The 20,151-nt window shown below is 45.4% G+C and overlaps 1 long non-coding RNA gene and 1 pseudogene across 2 annotated transcripts in view; both read left to right on the top strand.

Moving 5' to 3' along the window:
- The window catches only part of LOC144381815 (uncharacterized), a 43,281-nt gene that overhangs the window by 4,130 nt on the left and 19,000 nt on the right, over positions 1–20,151 (top strand). The window contains exon 4 of one of the 2 annotated variants that reach the window (XR_013447681.1): positions 17,600–18,937. The exons of the other annotated variant lie outside the window; for it this stretch is intronic. This is a non-coding gene — a long non-coding RNA (uncharacterized LOC144381815). Of the gene's footprint in view, positions 1–17,599; positions 18,938–20,151 lie in introns of those variants that run through there. 2 annotated transcript variants of the gene reach the window in all.
- On the top strand, positions 6,435–9,571 carry LOC118530818 (ubiquitin-conjugating enzyme E2 L3 pseudogene; annotated as a pseudogene).

The raw sequence follows: 20,151 nt of genomic DNA, 5'->3' as shown, positions 1-20,151 counted from the left end.
GAGTGCAAGCTGTGGGTGAGTTCACTCGAGTGGAATGTGTGGACTGAGAAGATCTGGGATGAGGATTGATCTCGGAGGGACACCGTAGGCAGAGGAAGAGGGGCTTACGAAGAAGACTGAGAGGGAGGAGCCTAGAAGGGAAGTGGATGGAAAACCAAGGGTAAGGGAAGAAATTTCTTCTAAAAGTCAGGAATGGCCAATACTCAAATGCCCCCAGAGTTCAGTCAGATAAGGATTGGAATGCAGATATGCATTTTATTTGACAATTAGAAGACTGATAATTTTTGCCAGAGCTGTTTCAATGGAGTGGAGGGATTGGAAGCCAGATTGCAGTGGGTTGAGGAGCGAGTGGGAGATAACAAGTGTAGACTACTCTTTTCAGAAACAAGGCTGTCTAGCTAGTGGGAGGTGAGGGGAGGATTCTGTAAAGACGGGTGGGTGAGTGAGCATCTGTGGTTGATGGGAAGGTCCCAGGAGAGTGGGAGAGGGTGAAGAGGGAGGGTGGGCACACTGATGGAACAGGTGCTGAGGATGAGGAGGGATGGGTGGGGGGTGGGACGAGGCCTGGACCAGAGGGGAGCCACCTTGTCCACCAGAGCAGAGGGCCAGGGGACAAAGACAGACTCAAGTTCCTTGGTGAGCTGATCCCGGAATCCTTGACTAGGAGTTAGGTGGGCTCTTAAGGCCCCGTGGTTTAATTCCTCGTGACATTCATGCTCTGGGTAAAAACAATTCATTCCAATGTGGATGAATACAAAGTGGTATCAGTCTCATAACTGGGGAAAGAAATGGCATGAGACACTATTTTGACCCAAAGTAGGTTAGTCAAGTGGCAAAGGAGAGGATGAGCAGGATGGACTTTGGGAGCCAGAAGAGACACAATTTGATGACTGATGGGTGAAGATGGGTGGGGGGCAGTGGTGAGCACACGCAGGGGGACAATGGCACTCACCTGTGAGAAGGAGGAGGAGGAGGGTGGTATTTTTAACCATGATAAAGAGCATGGGATGGGAACGTTTGGAGATAGAAGATAATGAGTTCCTGTTTGTGCTTTGTGCTGGGAAGGCAGTGTGGGTGGTGGGTAAGAGTTTGCAGCTTTGCTTGGGGTGGGAGAGGCGGTGGGCTTGAGGGTGGTAGGAAGAGGGGAGGCAGAGGGACCTACGCAGTTGGTGAGAAAGCACCTAAACAGCTAACACCCTTTACTAGCTTCTCACAGTCTTGCTTTGTACTGACTTCTCGAACGCAGAATTTCTCATCCTTGGTGTTAGCATATTGGACCTGGTAATTCTTTGTTGCGGGGGCTTCTTGTGCTTTGCAGGATGGTTAGCATCCCTGGGCTCTCCCCCCTGGATGCCAGTAGGAACACCCCAGTTGTGACAACAGAAATGTCACCAGATATTGCAGAATGTTCTCTAGTTAAGAACAACTGCTCTATCATCTTTCCCTCATGTCAGGATATCGCTTAAAAGGTGCAACTTTGGACAATCTTCTTCAGCAGAAACCCCTGTTCCCAATGGTTAGGTCACATTGATAGGGTTCTGATCCAGGTTCCACCACTCCCCTAGTTCGTGACCTTGGGCAACTTTCTTCCCTTCCCTTGGCTTCTATTTTGTTGCGTTGTTTTGGGTTTTCTTGTTTTGCTTTTCCTCTGTAAAATGAAGTTTTTGAGAGGATGACATCAAGTGATCCATGTGAAGTGCTTGGCTCCATGTGGAGTAACTAGTTAGCCTTCATTCTGTTGTTGTTTGTACTGGTAATATTCATAGAGGTATGTAGATGCAGGTGAGACATCCACTAAGCATCTGGAAATTTGGGCCTCAAGATCTGGGTGTCACAGATGAATCACAGACAAGAGGAAACACTTGACGTGGCCTGGAAAGAGTGTAGATAGAAAGAAGAGAGATTTGAACAAGAACCCCATAGGACACCAAAATTTACTAAGCAGCGGAGAAGGAGGAGTCTATAACTGAGATTTGGGTGGTCAGAAACACAGATGGGGATCTAGGTGTGAATTTTTCATCTAGCAGCAACCTTGACCTTCAGGTGGTGGGAGGCATGTCAGCGGAATGCCGTCTTGTGGAATGATGCTGATGTTGGTGCAGACTTTGAGTGCTCCCCTGGAGTCAGGTGCCATGTAGATATTAATACTCATTTAATGCCCACAACAAGGTTATGGCTTAGGAACTATTTATTATCCCCATTTTATGGATGAAGAAACTGACATTCAGAGGAGGAGGTGAGGGAGGTTGAGTTCGTCAGCAAAGAGGGTGGAAGAAGAAAGGGCTTTCATGCAGAGAACCAAGGAGCAGACGAGCACCCCAACACCCATGGGCATCCATTGGTGTTAGTGGAACAGAGAGTGTGAAGCAGGTGTGAAGAGCTGGGGGAAAGCCTGGGAGGGCCCCCAAAAAGGGGGAATGTCCAGCCGTGCAGTGTCAGGCCATACTGAATCCCAAGGTGAAAGGAAAATTCAGTCATACTGACCCTGTCTTTAAAAGTGTGACATTTTATTCATCCTGGAATGTTTGCATTAATTTTCCTTTTACAAAATACTGCATTAAAATATTTTTTTTATCTTGATTACCAAATTTGTTGGCAAACGCTCAGCTGGACTGAACGAAAGTCTAACCTCCTCCAGTTTTCTTGACCTTGCTGCTTATGATTCAGATTCCAGCCTGCCTCACTCCCCTGTCCCTTAGCCAGGAAAAGGCAAGGCTCCTGATTTCAGCCCCACATGACAAGAGCCAGTGGGGAAGAGGTAACTCTACAGGAAACCACATGCTTTTAGGAAGAGGAAATGGATACTGGGCACCAAAACCTAATAACTGTCCACTACACTTGGGCCACCTGGAGATCTTTGGTGCAAAGAAGAAAACATTCTGGGGAGTGGGGAGAGCAGGGAAGGAAAGAATGGAAGGTGGGTTCAGCACACATAAACACACAAAGCCAGATGCTTAAGAACCTGCATTGTAGTCCATAGCCTGGGTTTCTTTTTTTCTCTTTTCTTCTTTTTTTTTTTTTAAGGCTTATTTATTTATTAGAGAGCAAGTACAAGTGGGAGGGGCAGAGGGAGAAGGAGAGAGAATCTCAAGCAGACTCCACACTGAGCATGGAGCCCGATGCAGGGGCTCAATCCCAGGAACCTGAGATCATGACCTGAGCCGAAACCAAGAGTCGGATGCTCAACTGACTGAGCCACCCAGGCACCCCCGTAGCCTGGGTTTCAGTTCTCACTCACCCACCAGCCCTGTGATTTTGCCTAGCAAGTTCAAATGTTAAGTGTCAGTGTCCTACAAAATGGGGATAATGAAAGTACACATAACGTAAAGTGTTAGGATGAAATGAATTAAGCCACATAAAAGTGCTTGAACATAATAAATATTCAGGGTTTTATTTCTATAGTGTGGTATTGACATTTTAAAATTTATTTTTCAAGCTACTGAGTCATGAAGGAAAGAGATGGAATAGTAACATGAAGCTTAAGGGGAGTCCAGAGTGGATTTTTGTTTTTCCAGTTGGAGGAACAAGAGAAGTAGCCAGGGGAGAAGGGCAGATAGAAGGATGTGGCAAGCGGTGATTGCCCCCCCTGAGTTGGGAATACCTGTCATACCTTCCCAGGTTACACTCACCAATTCACAGAGAAGTTGTAATGGAGCAGGGCCACACATGCCTGGCCAGAATGGTCAGGGACAGAATCCAGATTTCAATGCCCACAGAGGTGTTTCTCCCTGAAAACCCGGTCACCGTACTGCATCTAGTCATTGTCAATCCCGGAGCCACTGCTTGAGCCCAGGTCACAAAAATGTGAGAGGCAATGAGATCTTTATTATCACACTGTTAAAACAAACAAACAACAAAAAAACCCACCCTCTTTGCAAAAGCTAAACTTGAAAGGGTCCTGTAAGATGAACATCCAATGGCATTTCCTCCAAAGATGCTAAGCATCAGGGAAAATGCTTTCCATCGTTAGGTCATTAATTTTAAAAGCTCCATTTCCAGCTATAATGGAGCTTTGTGATAAAAGGGTCAGACAAATGGCTCATTGCGACAATCTCTTATGGAAGTAAGGTTCTCTTCTGTTTTGTGTGAAATTAATAAGGACTTCACCCTCTACTCCTCTTGGGAACCCCAGGTGGCCCAGAGCAAGCCTTCCCTAACCTTTTGGGGTGGGTCGGCCTCTCATCTGTGTTCCCATAACATCCAGGGATCAATGCTGGTGGAGTCTTCACTGCCATGCACTTCATCTCTCTCCTGCAGGCCAACGGCAGGGGCTCTCTTACTCGCCTCTGTACAGCTGGAACCTATCGGAGCGGGAGCACACAGTGTGCGCTTAACCCACATCTCATGAATGAATGCCTGCACTCTTGATGAAACAGCACCCCTCTTTAGCTGTGTGAGAAAACCTGCTCACTTCCTGAGTAAGCAAAGTTGGGCAAGGAGGATTTCAGGGCAGACTTCTCAAGCTGGTACACTGTGCCGAGTGGAAGCAACTATGTGTATTAGGAACAGTATCAATGATAATAAGCAGTAGCTAAAATGTGTTGAGTGCTTTCCCTATGCCTGGCACTGCCATAGAGTCCTAATGATTCCAATGATCATCTCATGTAATCTCAAAATAAACTTATGAGGTCAGACTATTTATACTGTACATTTTACAGATGAAGAAACTGAGCCTCAGAAAAGTTGCACACAGAGGATCTGTCTTTGAGCGATTCAACTGTTCACTTCATGCTCTTGTTGCAAACTGAGCTCTGGGGATCCAAGTAGGTCATGGAGTTTGCAGACTACATATATAAGGAGTTTATGGTGTATCCGAGCCATAGATTTATACTGTAAAATAGCAGGTCCCTTTAGTCCGTGCCTACTGTTCCAGAAAAAGTGGAAAATCCTCCCCCGGTGCTTTTGTAAATAGTCCTTAATTGAACCCAGCCTTGGTATCATTACCACCAAGTTCTGCAATTAACCAGCCTGGAGCTTATTTCCTAGGGCACAGCAACGAAGATATTTACACATCCAACTTTTAACTCTAAGCAAGATTTTCAGCCTGTAAATTGCTTATCCAGCCGCAATCATAGCTGCTAGGAAACTGCCTGGGGCTGTTTGAGGGGAATGAGAAAGAAAGAGGATTCCCCCAAAGCCAGCTGTTGCACCCCCAGAATAATAACACTAACAATTAAGAACTAACAATTGTACAGTCCTTTAAAAATTACAAAGCACATTCTCATGCAGTTAATTCCCCTGAGAGTGGGAGGAGAGGACTGGTGTATTTTAAAGAAAAACCCCAAAGGCTTGTTTCCTCCAGGGCTGTACAGAATCTTTTGTTCAACCAATGCTCGGTGAGCACCTACTATGTGCTGGGGACTGTACTAGGTGCTAGAATGTACTGATGAGCAAAACAGATGCTGTTCCTGGACTCATGAAGCTTCTAGTCTAGCCTTGGAGAAAGAAAGACTATAATTCAATAATATACACAGAGAAATATAAGATTACAACTATTGCAGTAGAGGCGTATAAAATGCATGCGAACCTAAAGTGGAGGGATTTAAGCTAATCCAGATCAGAGAAAACTCTTCTGAGCAGTGATGAATAAGAGTTAACTAGGCAGGGGAGCCTGGGAGGCTCAGTTGGTTAAGCGTCTGCCTTTGGCTCAGGTCATGATCCCGGGGTCCTGGGACCAAGTCCCGCAATGGGGCTCCTTGCTCCGCGGGGAGCCTGCTGCTCCCCCTGCTTGTGCTCTCTCTGACAAATAAATAAATAAAATATTAAAAAAAAAAAAGTTAACTAGGCAAAGAGGGGAGTGTTTTAAGCAAAGAGAACAGAATATGTAAAGGCCCTAGGGCCAAAGGGAGTATATTAGTTTTTGCTGCATAACAGAGCACCCCAAAACTTAATGGCTTAAACATTGATCAGACCATTTGGCCCTTAATTCTGTAGATTGGCAATTTGGCTAAAATCAGCCAGGCAGTTTCCCTCTGATCTTGGCTGGGTTCACTCATGTACCTGTGGTCATCTCCCAGGTCAGCCAAAATAGCTTATCTCTGTTTTGTGTAGTTACACCTCGTCTGGCAGGTTAGTCCAGGTTTGTTGACATAGCAGCAAGGTTCTGGGATGAGCAAGAGAGGAAGCTTGCAATGCCTTTTACAACCGAGGCTCAGAACTCACACAACCTCCTTTCTGCCACATTCTACTGATCAAAGCATCTTTAATCAGTGGGGGGTGGGGGGCGCTGGGGTGGTGCAGTCAGTTAAGCATCTGCCTTCAGCTCAGGTCATGATCTCGGGGTCCTGGAATTGAGTCCTGAATTGGGCTTGCTGCTCAGTGGGGAGCCTGCTTCTCCCTCTCCCTCTGCCCCTCCCCACCGCTCATGCTCTCTCTCTCTCAAATAAATAAATAATATATAAATTATATATATATATCAGCTGGGAAAACAGCAGCACCAGATCCAAGATGGTGGCCAGCAGGAGGCTGATGAAGGAGCTTGAAGAAATCTGCAAATGTGGAATGAAAAACTTCCAGGTTGATGAAGGTAATTTATTGACTTGGTAAGGGCTTGTTCCTGAGAACCCTCCATAGAAGGGGGCCTTCAGAATCAAAATCAACTTTCCAGCAGAGTACCCATTCAAACCACTGAAGATCTCATTTAAAACAAAGATCTATCACCCGAACATGGATAAAAAGGGGCAGATCTGTCTGCCGGTAATTAGTGTTGAAAACTGGAAGCCAGCAAGCCAAACCAGCTAAGTAATCCAGTCCCTCATAGCACGAACGACCCCCCACCCAAGCACACACTTTGGGCCGACCTAGCTGAAGAACACTCTAAGGACCATAAAAAATTCTGTAAGAATGCTGAAGAGTTTACAAAGAAATCCAGGGAGAAGCAACCTGTGGACTAAAGTCTGCCATGACTGATTCCAGCGAGTGTGAACAGAGACCCAGAGCAGTGCATTTGGACACCCCGCAAAGCAGGACTCTGGAAAATTGACATCTGCTTGTGGCAGTTACTAACTTTCTACAGTTTTCTTAGTCAAAAGTGGTCTAGGTAACCTGTAAAGAAAGGATTAAAAATTTAAGATGTTCTTAAATGTATACATATAAATTTAAGAATATATATATTCTTATATATATAGATATATAGATAGATAAATAGTAAGATATAGAATCTTAGAAGCGGAGGGGATTTTCAAATAGTAATTTGTTACAAATAGTAACAAATAGTAGGTACATACCAAGTAGGTGTATTTGAAAGAATGGAAGGATGCACACATCATAAAGGCCCAGCTTCAGCATCTCTATTCCATGGAATATTGTATGATGGTCTGGAACTAGTTTCTCTACCTTGGGTTCTTTTGACTCCTTGTCCTTGCCCCCTCCACAGTGAGGTCAGAGAGATTTATCTAAAATGCAAACCAAAAAAACAGAAACAAAAACAAAAACACGCAAGTAAAAGGGGCACCTGGGTGGCTCAGTCAAACATCTGACTCTTGGTTCCGGCTCAGATCATGATCTCAGGGTCGTGGGGTTGAGCCTCACGTCAGGCTCCACACTGAAAGTAGAGAGAGCCTGCTTAAGATTCTCTCTCCTTCTGTGCACCCTCCCCTCCCCCCAGCTTCAGGCGCACTCTCTCTTAAAAAAAAAAAAAAGTGCAAACCTAACCTTATAACCTTTAATGCTTCCCCGATGCTTGCCCTGCCTATTGACACATCAAAATCACCAAGAGGGGCTGTTTAAAATACAAACTCCTGCCCTCCACCCTAGATTCACCAAATGAGAGTTTCTGGGCTTGGGAACTGGGATCAATATTATTTAAAAGCTGTCCCAAGGAGTTAGCTGCGACTGATCCAGCTTTTTGGGAGCTGCTGTCTGCAAGTTGTCCAGACACAAGCTTTTCAAGAAAGGTTCTCTAGCATTATTGATCTCATCAGCTCAGACATGGCCTCTTTCAGAAATAATCTCTCCTCTCCCTTTGTACCACCCCCAGAACTCATGTCTCCTTTTACTGTGTACCCACTGTATCCTACACAGACTTTTTATAATGTTATTATTCAAAGGGTATTATTAAAATCAGCTTACATATCTGCCACGTTCTCACTCCCCTGCCCCAGCCCTTTCTCCCTCTCCCAAGGCAACCGTGTGATCAGTTATCATATTGACTTCAGTCCATACCCAAGGGCCTGCTATAAAATTGACCCAATCCAATTGATCCGAGTGTCCATTGATGGATGAATGGATAAACAAAATGTGGTATGTACATACATTATTCAAAAGGAGGGAAATTCTGCCATGTGTTCCAACATGGATGAACCTTGTGGATGTTATGCTGAATGAAACGAGCCAGCCACCGAGAGACAAATACTGTATGATTCCACTTATGTGAGGTACTCTGAACAGTCAAATTCACTGAGACACAAAGTAAAATGGTAGTGGCCAGAGGCTGGGGGGAGGAGGAATGGGGAGTTAGTGTTTCACGGCGACAGAGTTTCAATTTTTCAAGAGGAGAAAAGTTCTAGAGATGGATGGTGGGGATGGCTGTCTGACAATGGGAATGTTCTTAATACCACTGAAATGTCAACTAAAAAATGGTGCAGTGTAAGAAAATTGAAGATGGTACATTTTATGTCACGTGTATTTTACCACGATTAAAATTTAAGAACCAAATTGAACCCGTGAAAGTATGGATGGTCACCAAGCATTTGTTGAACACCTTTAGGATCAGAATATTTCCTGACAGGCTGGCTTTGCCAGAGACCGATTCTATTATAACGTGGACTCTTTAAGATGATGGCTCTGCACATATTCCATTGAGCCGCCGATGGGTGACCGCCAGCTGAGCTTTGGCCAATACTGCTCACTCTCCGTCTATCTGTCTGGCTCCTGAGGCTTGGCTCCTCTCCTGTCTTCTCCATTCGTGTCTGTGGTCTCAGCACTATTATCCCTGGCAGATTTGGTGGCTCTGTCCCAGCCTCCCACAGCTAATGGACCCTACCTCACACAAGCCCAAGGACTCAGCTCCCAGCTCAGGCCAGCCTCTTTGGCAGAAGTAATCAGATAGAAAGTTCTTTCTTAAATAGAGCCAAGACCTCTGTCCTTATAACTTTCCTTTCTATGGTTCAAATTCTACCTTCTGGAACATTACAGGGCAAGCTCAGCCTCTTTTCCCATCCAGCAGCTCTTCTGACACTCAAACACAACTCTCTGATGATCCTTCCCAAATATTTCCATAACTTTAATTTCTCAGATAACAGCTTTCTGGATCCTTCCCTCCACCCAGTTGCCCTTACCCGACTTCACAGCAATTTGTGCATGTCTTCCTAAAACGTGGCTCTTAGAGATAAATTCTTCACGTGGCATCTGACCAGTGCAGAGAAGAGCTGGATTATTATTTCCATGATGTAGACCCAAATTTGCTGAATCCTGAAATAAATCCAGATATCCATTACATCTTTCAACTTAACTATAAACCCAAAGTTGGCTTGTTTAACCAGCACACTTCCTGTGTCAGCTTGGGGTGAAATCGAATGTACTTCAGACTTCAGACTATCTGAAGTATCTGTGTGCACTACACACTGAATGGACATGGTACTGTTACATTTTTAAAATAGCTTTTCATTAAATTGTTTTAAAAGTTAATTAATCCGTATCTGGAACTTCTCTACTTCTCACCCCCTGTGCGGTCAAGTCTCAGATGTCGCAGGCTGGTTGTCCTCACTTGCCCAGGCAGGATCTCCCTTCCTTCCCCGTAGAATCTGACCCAGTTATTTCTGGGATCCCCCAAGGGGGTCTCATGTGAGCTCTAAACAGGCTCGTTTACTCAAGGCCCCTTGTGGCCGTCCTCTGCCCTTAAAGCTCTCCCATCAGGTGCCTGGTCCTGCCACTGCTCCTAGCACCAGGCACCAAAACACAGAGCCCCTGCCTGTTCTGATGTGTTCCAGAGCCCCCCAGAGCCACAGACTCCAGATACAGTTCCTTTTTATTGTGACGGGTAGCACCAGGCTTATGTATAAAGGGGCTCAGAGCCACACGTCAGGTGAAATTTTTGAATAGGGCTTGTGTGAAGCCGTCTCTTCTTCTCCCTCCTCCTCCTCCTCTTCTTCTTCTTTTCTTCTTCTTCTTCTGATATTATTTATTTATTTGAGAGAAAGAGAGAGAGGGCACGAGCGGGGGCGGGGGTGACAAGGGGAGAGAAGCAGGCTCCCCACTGAGCAGGGAGCCTGATGCAGGGCTCGATCCCAGGAGCAGAAGGCAGAGGCTTAACTGACCGAGCCTCCCTGGTGCCCCTCCAGATACAGTTCTGATGGTTCCTTTGTCTCTCCGAGCCCCTTCAGCCACAAGGGATGCCTTCAAGGGGCCCCTGTGCCTCCCTCGTCATTACTCACCCCAAGCCAAACACAGGATGTAAAATGTGAATGGAAGCATCTTTAGAATTCTTTGCCATTTTGCGTCTCCACCACACAAACTAGGCAAAAACAATGATTGCCCAGCAAGCATAGCTCTAAAAGAGATCATCTAACCCATTTCCCATCCCCGCCCCCACCCCTGCCTATTCTGTCCAAATGATAAAGCTGAGGCCCAACAGAGAAAGTTATTTAAGCAGAGTGATTTTGTGAGACTGTTAAAGCCGGGAATAAATCAGTCTCCTGAGATCCCCAGGAAATCAGATTTAAAAAACATGCCTAATAAAGGCGGGCACCTTCATGATATTTATCTGGAAATTTCAAGATTTTTTTTAAGTCATTAAGAAAATATGTTTTGTGTTAAACCTCAACCGTTCACCCAGTCCTTGACTCTCCCTCACCCCAATCTTTTACCCTTCCTGTCTATTAGATACTAACTAGGTTTCAGTTAAGAAAAGATGGATGAAATTCAGCAGCAACATTGCTAGAAACATGAAGTCTTTTTTTTAAAACTATAAGTTGAACATGTTTTTCCCTGAGGGCAAATGCTAAAAAAAAAAAAGATATGCAGGTGAATCTCGTATTTTCCCGAGATCAAGAGCTGGTGGTGATCCTTCCCTACTGGATTTGCTACTTGCTCTGAATGTGGTCTCTGAGCCAGTCTTCTCCTTGAGCGGTGCAAAAGTCATCACTCCTCTCTGTGCCTCACTTTACTCATGAGTAGAATAGGCTTCAATAGTGTCTCTAAATGTCTCTGACCGGAAAGTGGTACCCGGTAAGCCAGGTAACAGAATCATTTTAGTCAGCCATCCCTCCGGTGATTCCTGTACTCATTGAGGATTTATCGAGCTTCACCTAGGTTCACTCATTCAACAAGTATTTACTGAGCACCAACACTGTTCTTGGTGCTTAGAGTATCTCAGTGAACAAAAACATGAAAGAGACAAGAATCCCCGTCCTTGTGGAGCTTACATGCTAGTGGCGAAAAATGTGCATAGAAAATTAGTAAATGGCATAATATATCAGAGGTGATAAGGTTCTGAGGGCAGAAAAAACGGCAGAACAGGGTAAGGGAGCATCAGGAGGACTGGGATGGAGTAGAGCCAAGACTGCCATTTTTCTTTTTATTGTGGTAAAATAGACATGACAAAATTTACCATTGTAACCATTTTTAAGTGTACAATTCAGTGGCATTAAGTACAACCATTACCACCATGAATCTCCAGAACTTTCTCATCATCACAAACTAGAATTCTGTCCCCATTACACACTAACTCCCCCCTCTGCCCTGCCCCCAGCCCCTGGCAACCACCATTCTACTTTCTGTCTCTATTACTGACTCCTCTAAGTACTTCACAGAAGTAGAATCATAATAGTAATTGTACTTCTGTGGCTGGCTTCTTTCACTGAACATGATGTCCTCAAAATTCATCCATATTATGGCAGGTGTCAGAATTTCGTTCCTTTTTAAGGCTGAACAATATTCCATTGTATGCATAGACCACATTTTGTTTATCCATTCATCAGCCAGTGGACATTTGGGTTGAATAGTTTTTGGCTGTTGTGAATAGTGCTGCTATGAACATGGGTGTGCAAATAAATATCTATTTGAGTTCCTGCTTTCAATTCTTTGGGGTTTATACCCAGAAGTAGATTGGGATCATATGGTAATTCTACGTTGGAGCTTTGAGGAACTGCCATACCGTTTTCCACAGCAAACGCATCATGTCACATTCCATCAATCATCACAAGATTCCAATTGCTCCGTCCTCACCAATACTTGTTTTCTGGTTTGTTTGTTTTTTGTAGTAGCCGATTTAATGGGTGTGAAGTGGTATCTCATTGTGGTTTTGATTTGCATTTTTCTAGTGACTCCTGCTGTTGAGTGTCTTTTTGTATGCATATTGTAGATCTTCCTTGGAGAAATAGCTATGTAAGTCCTTTGCCCATTTTTAAATTGGGCTTTTCGTTGTTGAGTTTTAGGAGTTCTTTGTGTATTCTGGATATTAATCCAGATACGTATGTAATTTGCAAACACGTATGTAATTTGCAAACATTTTTTTCTCCTGTTCTGTGGGAGGCTGTCATTTTAAATGGGCTTCATAGAGAATGTGTCATTTGGGCAAAGAGCTGAATAGGTGCCATTCCAAGGAGAGGAAATGGTAGAATCTGAGAATGTGTAGATTGGGGGAATGAATGTGAGAATGTGTAGATTGGGGGAATGAAAAGAACTGTAAACAAGCCCTTAAGGTCACTCTTTTTTTAAAAAAAAAGATTTTATTGGGACGCCTGGGTGGCTCAGTCGGTTAAGCGTCTGCCTTCGGCTCAGGTCGTGATCCCAGGGTCCTGGGATCGAGTCCCGCATCGGGCTCCCTGCTCCGCGGGGAGCCTGCTTCTCCCTCTGCCTCTGTCTCTCTCTCTCTCTCTGTCTCTCATGAATAAATAAATAAAATCTTAAAAAAAAAAAAAAAGATTTTATTTATTTATTTGACAGAGAGAGAGAGACAGCAAGAGAGGGAACACAAGCAGAGGGAGTGGGAGAGGGAGAAGCAGGCTTCCTGCGGAGCAGAGAACCGGATGCGGGGGCTCAATCCCAGGACTCTGGGATCATGACCTGAGCCGAAGGCAGACGCTTAACGACTGAGCCACCCAGGCGCCCCTCTTAAGGTCATTCTTAAATGATTATAGGGTCTGCCACTGCCTTGGGGATTCAGAATCAGACAAGTATGGGGGCTGGAGGGGGGAGCGTGGTTGCAAGAATGAATTTCCTCCCCTTGCTTCATTTGTACACAGAGGGCCCTCCTTGAGAGCAACACTGCAGGTTCTTGCTCATGTGACCAGTGGTGATGACCTTTGGGTGGAGCATGGCCCAAACCCTCCCTAGGCTGGACTGTCCCAGTCTAGAGGTCTAGAGGGGCAAAGAGTATTAGCAGATCCTTTTGGCCAGAAGTAGAAAGCCATGACCTGCCATCAGTTTCATTGGTCGTACAGATGACATTCTGCTATCCATCTCTGTGTCCCACATCTCTCCACTGGTTCTATAGTCAGGAGGAGAAGAAAGGGGTTACTATTTATTGACCCCTCAAAGACCTCGGTGGCTGTTCTCAGTCATGAATAGGAAATAGGCAAAGCATCTTGCTGTTCCTTCCCTGCGCTGACCACCTCGCTTTTGATGTTCCTCATCTGCTTCATCCAACAGATGGTTAAGCAAACCGGAATCCAGCTCTATTGTCTGTGGATCACAGGGAAATGGAAGACAACTAAACTTTGTCTGCTTGCCTGAGACAGGCCAGGCATTGTGCCCAGTGGTTTGCATGACCTTATTTTGATCCTCATAATAAGTACATTTCATTATCCCCAGATGAGGAAGCTGAAGCTCAGAGGTAAAGCTAGTTGCTCAATGCCACACATCTGCCTGATTCCAAAACATAAACCTCTTCCATTATGCCTGTGGAAAGGAGTTCCCAGAGCCCGGAGATGGTGCCTTAGGAAACACAGTGGGGAAGGAAGGGGGAGGCTGACTTTTCAGGGTTCCCAGCCCACCTCACCACTTCCACCTGAGCCAAGACCTTTTTATCTGTTTTATCGGACTTGTCTCAACTGTAGAAAATGTATTAATGTCCCCTCATTTGAACAATTTCCATGCCATCAAAAGAAGTTGCCATCCAATTCTTTATTCCTGACCAAGAGTATTAAATCAGTGGTAGATTTTAGGGGCGCCTGGGTGGCTCAGTTGGTTAAGTGACTGCCTTCGGCTCAGGTCATGATCCTGGAGTCCTGGGATCGAGTCCCGCATGGGGATCCCTGCTCAGCAGGGAGTCTGCTTCTCCCTCTGACCCTCCCCCCTCTCATGCTCTCTCTCTCTCATTCTCTCTCTCAAATAAATAAATAAATAAAAATCTTTAAAAAAAAATAAATCAGTGGTAGATTTTATATTCGGTGGCATCTTAGGGTCAGGAATAGGTTATTAGCATTACACATAAGAATTCATTTGCAAGAATGTTTTTATGTTTAAATGAAACACAACATAAAAGTGTGAACAGAGGGCAGGACACCATGCCACTGTCTCAGCCCTCACCATGCCCCAGACCTTTCCTTCTTCCCTCCCCTCCTTGAAGCTCCTTGGCTTGTGGCCCAGCCCCTCAGAGCCCTGGCCTTGTGCTCTGGGCTCCTGTCCCGGAAGCACAGGTAAGGGGCAGTCTCACTGACTGAGTATGACGTCATAGAGTCATGGTTACCAGAGCATTTTGTTCATTTCCCCCACCTTGTTTGGGAAGAACATCCCAAGATGGGAGTCTTTGTGGAAGGCAGCGACCCCCACCCCCCATCCTATGGAAGCGGACAAGGACAGCGTTCTCTGCCCCAGGGCTGCTGGGATGAGGGCAGGAGATCTGGGCAGGAATGATCAAATACCCCCAGGATTTTACAGGTACGAGGAATGATGCAAAGGCGCAGCGACAGGAGATAATATTCACACGGGTTGCAGGAGACTCAGAAGTCCATCGGTGAATATCTACACTGTGAAGCCTACGCCTACCTGATGGCCCAGCAGTTCCACTGGAATTGCTGTATCTGGGAAGATTAGTGCACATGTCCACCAAAAGGCAGGTGCGAGCTATCATGGCAGCATTATTCATCATAATCAGAAACTAGAAATAATCCAAGTGCCCATAAAAAGTAGAACGAATGAAATGTTTTGGTACAATCACACAAGAGAGTGTTATACTGCACTGAAAACAAACTATGAACTATTATTACTAGCAACCACATGGGTGCATCTCATAGGTATAATGAGAGAGAGAGAGAGAGAGAGAGAGAGAGAGACGTTGGCAGTCCCAGTGGCTGCACTTGAACTAGACAATTATGATAGGCTCTTGGCTGTGTTCTCAGCTGCCCAGACTCCCCGGGTCCCGTTGTTTGAGCCAGGTTCCCCAGCCTGCCTGTTGATCCTAGAGCCACCAGCTACCTTTTACAGTCATGTTAGCCTTAGTCTCTTGCTTTGTTGGTGACCTAAGCCCTTTTCTAGCATGCAACCTAGGTCTGGAAAGCAGGAGCCAATAAAACAATAAAGGTGATTGCATTTTGTCAATTGTAAAGAACCAAGATACATGAAATGCATTATTATTAATTTTAAAAAGGCAAAGGAAATGGGTGTATGAAATGCTCAGTTGGTTTGAAACATTAAAATCATTTAAAACCATGCTTTACAAGGCTGCCTAATTGCAAAAGCTATAAACTCTCTGGAAAAACAACCATTAAAAAAAAGCGTGACATTTCAGAATGTGATACAAGTCAGGACCAACTAGCTTATGATGGTTATTGTAGCAGAATTGTTATTTTGGTTTAATGGGACACTTTAAAAATACAATTAGATCTTTAGACTCTGGCAGAATAAAAGCACATAATGAAATGAAAATAGCAGGTATATTGGAAGATAATGTTACATAAGGAAATTATTTTTGTGAACTTTATTTGAATCAGGATGATTCATAATTGTATAATTAGATACTTCAATTTAAACGTGAAATGCAGTAAATTACTCAAGCAGCAAACAAAGCATCTCTCTCTCTGGTATTTCTCAATGAAATATATTAACGATTAGGGTTTTTGCGAGTTGTGAAAGTTGATAGCCTGATGTCTGCAAACATTTCCTGTTAGTTTGGAAAGTGAACATATAGGGCACCAGTTCTATTTTATAGTAGATTGAGGTCTGGGTCTCCTCATGTCACATGATGGCCTGGGCACCCCCGAGTTTCCTGATTGGCCACATCAACAGTGCATTGTGGGAGCTGCTCACAGAGTTGCTGGGATGGATGGAAGGGCCTTTGTCTGTCTGTAGGGCAGACTGGCTTCCATGGCAGAATCTCAGACTGATGCTGTTTCGCTGGCATCAGAATGGCTCTTCTGTTCTTCTCTCCTGCCATGTTTGTTTAGCTGTTCCAGTTAGGATCTGTCTCGGCAGCGGGGGCTAACTCATTCATTGGAGATGAAACATTCAGGGGCAGTTTTACCAATTGCACGTAGACTGCCTCATCTGAGACGCCCAACTACCCTCGTGCTAGATATTGGTTATTCAACCCCTTTTTTTGCAAATGAGGAAACCACAGGGGGGTGGTCATGTGTTCAAGACCTAGAGGCTAACAGCAAAAACAGGATCAAACTCAGGTTCAGGATCAACTAGATGATTTGTGGGGCTTAGTGCAAAATGAAGATATGGAACCCCTGCTTAAAAATTTTTAAGATATTCGGGACACCTGGGTGGCCAGTTAAGCATCCGACTCTTGATTTTGGCTCAGGTCATGATCTCAGGGTCTTGAGACCAAGCCCCGCTTTGCAATCAGCTGGAGGTCTGTTGGAGATTCTCTCTCTGTCCCTCTGCCTCTGCCCCTCACCCTCATCCCTCACCCCCGCTCACCTGTGCACTCCCTTTCTCAAATAAATAAAAAAATCTTTTAAAAAAATTATTAAGAAATTCAAGATGGTGACAGCATAGCTAGTGTAGGTCACATATCTATGCAACCCGCCCTGCTCAGGTTAGTTGGATTCCAAACCCCAACTCTTTCAAGAATGGCATTGGGGTTTGAGCGGGGCCTCTCTCTTCCTCTCCTGGATTCTAAGCCAATGGAGAGAACCAGAATTGTCAATCCAATGGTGATAAATATACCAGCTTTATTTTGGATAAAGGTGAGCCTGGGGATTGTGGCACAGATATGCAGCCAAAGTGGGCTGCCTACTTCTGAACCTGGAATGAGGGAGCTGTCCCCGGTGGTGCTAGGAAAGGGAAGATCTCTCTCAGGAGGGACAGAACCTCTACTGCTCGGGTTCTGTGCTGGTTCAGAGCTCATTCTCCACAGACAGCTGGATCACAAGGAGGAAGAGAGGAGGAGGGGCTGACCCACACATCCCAGTTCCTTCTCCCCAAACTTAGTAGTCAGGGATGTACTTCTCCCTTCTTGGGAAGGAGTAACTGAGGTGGCAGCAAGAGCCCAGCCTGGTAGGGCTTTATCCCTGAGTGTAGTAGGCAGCTTCTAAAAGGACTCTCAAAGATCCCGGCCACCCCTGTTTAACCCTTCACCTGGAGTGGGGGCTGGACCTACTGACTGGCTTCTAACAGAAGTGATTAGATGACATTTCCATGGTTAGGCTACAAACAATTGTGACTTCTGTCTTGCTCTCTCTCCCCCCGCTCACTTGATCATTCCATGAAGCCAGCTGCCATGTTATGAGCTGTTTATGGAGAAGCCAATGTACCAAGGAACTGAAGACGGCCTCAGCCAATGGCCCTCAGCCAACAGCCAGCAGGGAGCTGAGACCCTCATCCCAACAGCCTCCAGGGACTGGAATCCTGTCAACAGCCACGTGAGTGAGCTTGGAAGCAGATCCACCCAGGGTGAGACTTGAAATGGCAGGCTGATTGTCTCCTTGAGAGAGACTCCCCCTCCCCCTCCTCCTCTCTCCCTTCCTCCCTCCTCTTCCTTCTTATTTATAGTCTCATTGTGTTTCATGTAGATCAGTGGTTTGCAATTTTTATTTTATTTTATTCTATTTTTTTTAAGTGGGCTCCACTTTGGGCTTGAATGTAGGGCTTGAACTCATGACCCTAAGATCAAGAGTCAGACCACTTAACTGACTGAGCTACCCAGGTGCCCCTTGCAACTTTTGTTTTTAAACTAAGGTGTCCTATTTGCAAATACAGTAATTCATGGGCCTAGCTGCTCTTTGAAACTCAGGTCTCCTCTTTCTCTTTCTCACAATGCCTCCTGGGCCTCAGGTGACCCCTGAGGTACATCCATGGAGCTTATAGACTCTAGAACCCAATTTGTAAAACAGTGACCAGGACTTGGTCAACGGTCTCATTATTGGTCTTTCTGATTAGACTATTGCCCACCAATTCCATCTTTCCCCTGTGTGGTATGTTCCTGAAAAAAAAAATTAGCCCTTCTTAGAAACTGTCCAGATGCCCCCATTGCCATAAGTTAGGAACTAATCCTTGGTATTCACAGTCAAGGTGTTTCAAAATCTAATCCAAACTGGGGATCTGGCCACTCTGACCTGCAGAGAAGGGGAAGGAACCACGATGGTTGAGGACACCAACTGAGACACCTGTGAAGATATCTAGGTCCTTCCTGCAGGTCATTAGGGCGGGCCCTAATCCAATATGACTGTGTGCTTGTAAGAAGAGGAGCTCAGGACACAGACACAGAGGGAAGATGATGTGAGGATGCAGGGAGAAGCTGGCCATCTACAAGCCAAGGAGAGAACCTGCAGATGAAACCAACCCTGCTGACATCTTGACCCCATCTTGAAGCTTCCAGCTTCCAAAATGGGGAGGAAATAAATTTCGGTTGTTTAAGCCACTCAGCCTGCGGCACCTTGTTATGGCAGCCTGGGCAGACTCCTACACTGGTGGCCACCCCAAAGAGGAGCTCTGTGTTTTAAAAGAGATCATGTGTGTAGAAGGACATTCACTCATTCTGTCCGCAAAAATTCATTGAGTGCCTGCTATCTATCACTGTATCTGACCCATAGAAACACAAACACATGTTGGTGAATATTACGATGATTAAAAAGAGACAAATTGGCAGGTGAATTTTGTCATATCTTTTTTTTTTTTTCCTTCCAAAATGGCAATTGCACCATCTCATCCTTGGCCTGATTCATTAGGGAGCAGGGGGATGATACAGTTTCATGCATAATTGTAGGACTCTCTTCCCTCCGTTACCTCATAGCCTTCCTTCTCACTCAAGAGGCCGTAAATCTCACTCAGCATGAGGTCATCTGGCTGGAGTGAAGTCCCCAAAGGTCTTACTGAAAATCTGATGCTAAATACTCGATGACACGATTGCTGGCGAGGGGTCCGTGATACAAGAGCTTGTTCCTTCCAGCTTTCCAGCGTGAGACACACACTGAGCTCGATGCAGGGGCCAGGCACGGAGCTCCAAGGCATTGTAGAAGGGATCCTTCATGGAGGCACTAGCCCAGGGCTGGAAGTTTCTCTGAGAATCCATCATCTGCTTGGGCCATCTCACTCCACGACAGCCGCATTGCCCCCTCCCCGCCCCGAAGAGAGAGATATGGCCACCTATCCCAATCAGTTGGGGGGAAAAAAGAAGACCCTCTAGGTCCCAAGACTGATGCGTGTCCCCTAGGTGAGTCATCTGAATTCAGTCTCTTACAAATCAATTCAAACAAATTGAATTCAGTGCCTATGAGGTGCTGGATACAGTGCTGGCATTGGAGTATAAAAATGATTTAGACAAACTTTGCCCTTGAGGATCTCACTGTCTAGTGGGTGACACACACACACACACGTACACATAATGATGATGCACCCTGACAAGGGTTATAAAAGAGGTAGACAAAAAGTGCAGTGGGAAAACAAAAAAATAATTGTGTCCGTGGATGCGCGCGTGTGTGTGTGTGTGTGTTGTGGGGTGTGTCTGTAAGTTAAAGCTACAAATGTTTCCAAGACACCATTGATTATAAGTGCTTCTCTGATTTACTAACAGCTTTTGGATAAACAAAAGAGCTGCTACTTTAAATGGTTACATTGATTAGAAGATGCTACAGAAACGTTAGCACTGTGACAATCACCCTGCTGGAACTCCTTGTCTGCTCAAGCCCGCATTCCTGCACCTGGGTGGGGACTCCAGAAGTCTGTTCTCAGCATGGGGTGACAAACTAGTTGGGGGAGAGGCTTTTGGAGCTTAGAGAGATGCAAAGGCAGGAGGGGATCCACTAGTCAGGCACTGAGACATAA

The sequence above is a fragment of the Halichoerus grypus genome, chromosome 5 (genome assembly GCF_964656455.1).
Source record: "Halichoerus grypus chromosome 5, mHalGry1.hap1.1, whole genome shotgun sequence".
Lineage (NCBI taxonomy): Eukaryota > Metazoa > Chordata > Mammalia > Carnivora > Phocidae > Halichoerus > Halichoerus grypus.
The sequence above is the reverse complement of the archived record's forward strand: the minus strand, read 5'-3'. Positions and strand labels throughout refer to the sequence as shown.